The following is a 6,610-nucleotide window of genomic DNA, read 5'->3' on the forward strand; positions in this document are numbered from 1 at the left end:
CAACATTCACAATTTTAAAATATGAGAACCTAGTAACAAAGTTTATATAAAATATATATTTACACACAATGTGTAATGATCAAATCAAAGTAGTTAGCAAATTTATTACCTCAAACGTTTATCATTTCTTTATGTTAGAAACATTCAAAATCCACTCTTATAGCTGTTTGAAAGTACACAATAAATTGTTATGTATTATAATCACCCTACAATGCTATGGAACACTAGAACTTACTCTTCCTATTTAGCTCTACTTTTGTGTCTATTAGCCAACCTCTGGCTATCCCCTTCCTCCTGACCTAGTAAACACTATTCTACTCTTTACCTTGAGATTAATGTTTTGGGCTTTCATATATAAGTGAGCACATGTGGTATTTATCTTTCTGTGTCTGGCTTATTTCACTTAACATACGCTAACTTCTTAACATGTCAACTTGAATGCCCACTAGAAATTCCCAAATTAACATGGCGTAAGTATGTTTCCATTTCAGTAAATTGCAATGGCATGTGCACATGTGCTTAAGACAAAAGCTTAGAAGTTATCCTTGATATCTCTCTTTGCTCCATTCTTACCTTTTTATTTAACCCATAAGTAAGTCTCTTTAACCCAACTTCCAAAAATCACCTCTGTATATACAGTTCTCTTAATTCCCACTGCTACCATCCTAGTCCAAGAAACTGTAATTTTTAAACTTAAGAATTCTGTTTTTAATATTGTTTATGAACACTATCAAATAATCAGAAGGAGAAAAAATAATATAATTAACTCCATCATACCCACCATTAGCTTTAATTATTATCCATATTTTGTCACTATTTTTTTTTATCTTTCCACACCCCCTTGTGCACCACCCTTATTCTTATTCTCCACTGGAATTTTTATACCAATTCCCAGACACAATATGATTTCATCCATTAACACTTCAGAACTTTAAAAAAAAGCAATGCAATTACCAACTAAAAAAAATAACAATAATTCTTCTGTATCATTTAATATATAACCTACTTTTATATTCCTTGGTTGTCTGAAAAGCATGTCTATTGATTTGTTTAAATCAAGATCCAAATATTAAAATTAGGGGATATTTGTCAAGTATTTTTAATTGATAAGAGTTCCCTTACATCTCTAAGATTTTCATAAAAATGATGTATTGAAGAAATAGCTTGATTTGTAAAAATACCATGTCATAGATTTACTGATTTAATCATTATGATATCAAGGACTTATTGCTGGTAGTTAGCTCTCTAAAATGTCATTTAATTCAGGATCAAATTATTAGCAAAGATCACTGACATGTGGTGCTTTGTACTAGCTAACGCATCATATCAGCCATGTCTTGTCCTACTTGAAGTGATGTAAAGATTTATCAGTAGATTTTTATATAGCCTTGGTCATTCACTACAGTTCCCCGTTAATATTTAATTTAATGGTTTTAGTAGTCATTGATCCTTACCTTGATTCACTACTGCATTAAAAATATAAAATTGTAAATTTTTAATTCTACCATTCTACCATAAAACAGGTAGAAATCTAATATGAAGAAGACTTTTCTCTCATCAGGTGTTTACATACTCTCAAACAACTTTAACAGAAAAGGCAGGATAAATTCCTGATTCTTTCCCTTTATCATTCATTTTTCAGTATGATTAATTGATTTCTTAGCAGCTTCCAAAGGAGGTCAATGATGATATGACTTTAGTATTATAACAAAGCCATGGTCGTTAATATAGTTGATATATTTTATGAAACAAAATAATTATTATATTTGCTCTTCTAAGTGGTATATCATCTTTGGCCAGCTGGAAGCCTTTTTAGGTTGCCTCCTATGTCTTTTTGTTATAACCACAATAATCTTTGAGAAAACTCTTGCTTTGTGGCACAATAAATATTTTCAATTCATCTAAAAATAAATAAATAAATAAATATATATATATATATATTCCTCCCTCTCCCAGATATCATGGAATCAGCCATTATTCTAAGTAATGCTGATTACTTTTAGTGGAGAGAAATAGAGAGAAAACTTTTGTTTCCAGGAATGCTCATTGCTTCTGGTTTGTCTTTGCTTTTAAGTCTTTTCAGTATTTAAAGCAGAAAGTCTTTCTTTTTGGTAAGAAAAAAATATATCATGATTTAATATTGATATTTCCAATTCAAATATAAGTTTATAATATGGTCAGCCACCTTTTTATGTTTATATATTCTATAATATATATATTCTGAAAATGTTTTTAATTGATGTGGTATATTTATTAATTTTATTATGTATATAGTAATTAAAATTTAAGAAAAATATATTATTACTATTAAAATATGTTCAGAAAATTCAGTTTGAGGTTTAAACATGGATATGTTTATAGATATTCTAAGATGGATTCCCAGTCAAACTCAGTATCCTTTTTAAAAAGTCATATGAAATGAGTATTTTTCATAGTTATAACCATCAACTTGATATATATTTAGAGTTATTTCTTTTGACTTGATTTCAATATTTCAGAATATCTTTAAATATTTTTCAATCTAACTTTATAATCAGTTGAAATTTTTACATGGCCCTAAAGTCAAACCTGTAAAAAGATACATTCAGAGTTATTTAGCATCTTTTATTTTGTCCCTTCCTATTTTCTCTAAGTATTTTTTATTAACTTTTCTTCCCTTGTATTTAATTTAAGCAAATATGTATATATAAATCAGTTCTATACTCTATAACCAATTTTTTAAACTTTTTCTTCCATTAGTTATTGTTTAAAATATGGGGGAATATATATTTATATATATGCATGCACACATATACTATGTTTGTTCCCTACAATTTCTTGTCACATAAATGAGCATACTGTGCATAGTCTTTCATTTTACTTTTTTGTTGTTGTTGTTGTTAATAGTGTATTGCTTTATTTGGAAGGTTTGAGGAAAGTCACCATGGTGAGAGAAGAAATCAATTATAGGACTACAAATGTATGGACCAATAATTTAAAAATAGTAATACATAAAATAAGTAATTGGAATCATTTTCTTAACAGGACCTGACTTGTGGATAAAAAACTTTAATTGCTGTTGCAAAAAAACATCTGTATGAAGTAGAAATTGGTTCTAATAACATTATTAAATAATTAGTTCTAGCAAGTGGAGGTAACTGGATGTAAAATTCTGCCAGCAGTTTAATAGAACAGTCCCAGATGGTTTGGCTGAGGCCAACATCTAATGAGGACGAAAGCCTTGCCTGTGGGGAATTTTGGGTAATACCTGGAGAAATGTTACACTGTGTATAAACCAAATTGGATTGTTTTCACAAGTGTTGTAAAGTTCCATATAGTGAAAGGTTTTTGCTACATGAACTTCAATTTCACAGCAAGAGTGGCATAGAGTACCTAAACACAGAAGAGAGCATTCATGGAATATATCTAACTCTTTGATATAATAATGCATGCAATTCAAAATGATTACACTATCATTATATCTAGGGCTTTCTGCAACTGCAAGGTGGGGGTTGTGGAAAGCATGGCCCCTGGTATTAACACCTAGAAAGCAGCCACCATCTTATACTTGTGTTTTCTTTTTGCATTTTTTCTTCATTTTTCTTAATCAACTCTGCTGTTGTTGCTGCTTCTTAGCAGAACTGGTAAAAACAAAATTGTAATCATTGAACATAGCACTCTGGCAATCAAGATGTTTAAAGCCTTCAATCTTCTGGGGCGAAGCAAGCACCGTGCGACATTTAGAACTCTGATTAACAAACAAGGTGGTCACAACTTTCCTGGCTTGAAGACTTCCACAACTTTCCCGATCAGGTCATCATAGGAGGTCTGACTTAAGTTTGCTTCAAAGCTAACATAAGAAAATTCTGGTTCTGGAGTGATGTGAATAGTCCAATAATTTCCATCCAATTTATTCCATTCATCGATGACCCACAAGGATTGAACATCAATGACAAAACCTGGTATCAGGTCATGAATTCCACTCTCACGAGTGACATCCTTTGCAGTAACGCCATCTTTCTTGTAGAACTGGTCCAAAACTGCTGGGTCAAGCTCACTCATCAGAATTTCCAGGGTCTGATCTGGCTGACTGATTACTCCACTCTCTGGGAAATCCAGAGGATGTAAGTACCAACAGTCACAATTCATACGTCCCATAAAATATGCTGCTCCATTTGGGAAACTTTCATTTAGAAACTCTATTTGTTCCTAGAAATTCCGGTGTGGGTGCCCTTGGTGAGAAGCTTCATGAAATTCTTACGAGAATAAAAGAAGCTTTGAATTGGGTCAAACCCACTGTAATCCCTAGCAAGCTTCAACAGGGGAACCAGTGCTTTCAGCAAGAGGGTGGTACCTTCCACGTCTTCAAAATGAAACGGCTTTAGGAGGCAAACATGCTACTCTCACTGAGGACATAAGCTTTCTGCTTGTCAGTTTTTGTCACATTTATGATTGAACATTGCACATCCTTCAAAAGTACGTCCCACTCCGATCTCAGGATAGTGTGAAGATCCCCAGATCTTTGGTTTGCGTCAGGTTGCTGCTGGGAGAACCAAACCTCCAGCAGCTTCTCCGTCCCTTCGAAAAAATGTGCAGCTTCCATCACCGTGAGACTAGCGAGCAACCAACAACCACATTAGAAATTCAACTAAATTAAACCATTTCTCCCGCCGCTGCCGTTGCCGCTGCGGATCGTTCCAGCTATGTTACTAAATTTCAGGTTCCTTTTTTTTTTTTTTTTGCTATAATTTTATATTAACTTTTTTTTAAAAAAAGACCAATAAAATTTTCCTGGCTTCTGTTTGTGAGCGAAAGTTGAACGTGAGTCTGTTGGAAATAGAGGCAGATACAGTTCAGTCTCTTGTGGTCCGCTGCTTCCGCGTTAGAGAGAGTAGAGCGAGCGCTAGCTAATGTCGCCGGCTCTCCCGGGTAAGCTCATTTTACTTTTGATTACCTAACAAAAAGTCCTGGAGATGCTTCATAGAAATATGTAAAAATCCTTACTATTTCTTTTTATCATTGTATTGCATCATGTGGATATTCGGTAGTCAACTAGTCTCCCAACTGATGGAAATTTGGGTTGTTTATTCTCTTTTAATGCTATAAATATCCTTGTGTATGTATATATTAATTCATAGTTTTACAAAAATTACTTTGGGATATCTGGGATTAATTTTAGGTTCACATTTGGAGATTTTTGCCAATCTTATAGAGATATTAATCATTTTTGATATGTTTATTTGCATTTCTTTATAAAAATTATCAACTCAAAACTTCTGCCTACTCTTTTCTCAGATTATTCATTATTGTTTTCTTGAAATATCATAGACAAATATTCACCCTGTCTTGGTAATATCAGTTGCAGATATATTTTCTGAAATTATCATTTTTTTCCCATCTGAATGTGATCCCCTTCTTCCTCATAATATGTCTTTTCTACTTTCAGTTCTACATTTCATTATTCTCCTAACAATTACAGTTAGATTTTCAAAATGTCAATCAGCTTATATTACTCCCTTGTTTAAATCATCTGGCTATACCGATACTGGCCCAAACAAGCATTTTTCCACATTGAGCGCTTTGCATGTGCCCCTTCTGTCTGAAACACTTTAATCCAGCTCTTCAAAACGCTAACTCTTCTCATAATTAAAGACTCAGCAAGACAGCACACCTCCCAGAGTGAATCTCCCTAACTTCTAATCTAAGGTTTCCTCTTTTTACTTCCTTTATTGTCTAACATGATTCTCCTTGTTATTATTTCTGTGGCATATTTCACTGAGATTGGACTGTTCATTTATTTGTTTACTTACCTTCTTTTACTCTTCCCTAAAGTGTAATCCCTATTTCAGCTTTGTTTGTTCACGGCTGCAAACAGTTCCCTGAACTACTCTAGGTATATACTAAATATTCAAGAAGTATTTACTAAATTAATTGACAAATAAGTCGTGTATGTAAAATATTTAACATTGTAACACAGATTTTAGATAGAGAGAAGACTCAGAGGTAAATGTGTTTTCTTTTCAAATATATTTGTACTTGTTCTATTTAATTATTTATAAAAAAGGTATTTGTCACATCTATCATTTAAATAAACTTCTAATCATCAAAATAAGGAACTTGGGTAATACTGAAGAACAACAGTAGCCACAAAACTTCCCTGTTGTAGTGAAGTATATTTTTAATTCCTAAATTTAATTCATATTTGAAGGCAAATACATTATTTCTGTATATTCTTCTCTTCTATAATTATAGATTTTAGTATTTAAGCTATGCTGAAATATTTGTTTTTTCCAAGCACATTTCTTTACTCTTCTCTTCTGCCATTGAGATATTGCTCATTCCCTAAGAAGCATCTCAAATATCACATACACCATCAATCCTTTCTCCCTTCCACTTCCGCCTTTCACCTAGCACAAAAAAAAAAAAAAAAAAAAAATTGCTACAACTAGTATGTCCTCACGTTGCCATATTTATATTGTATTGTAGTAAAACTTGTTTGCCTACATAGAAATTTTCCATAATATGTAATAAACTGCTTAGAAGGCAATTGGGGTGGAGCAGTGCCAGCACAACAGGAACTTCAATTGTAATCATTGATTTCCTTGTTTAGAGATGAAATATAGAACAAAGG

The 6,610-nt window shown here is 32.5% G+C and overlaps 1 pseudogene; it reads right to left on the minus strand.

Moving 5' to 3' along the window:
• Positions 1–3,586: 3,586 nt before the first annotated feature.
• Positions 3,587–4,582, minus strand: LOC138384302 (S-adenosylmethionine decarboxylase proenzyme pseudogene; annotated as a pseudogene).
• Positions 4,583–6,610: the final 2,028 nt, after the last annotated feature.

Source organism: Eulemur rufifrons, chromosome 6, assembly GCF_041146395.1.
Source record: "Eulemur rufifrons isolate Redbay chromosome 6, OSU_ERuf_1, whole genome shotgun sequence".
Classification (NCBI taxonomy): Eukaryota; Metazoa; Chordata; class Mammalia; order Primates; family Lemuridae; genus Eulemur; species Eulemur rufifrons.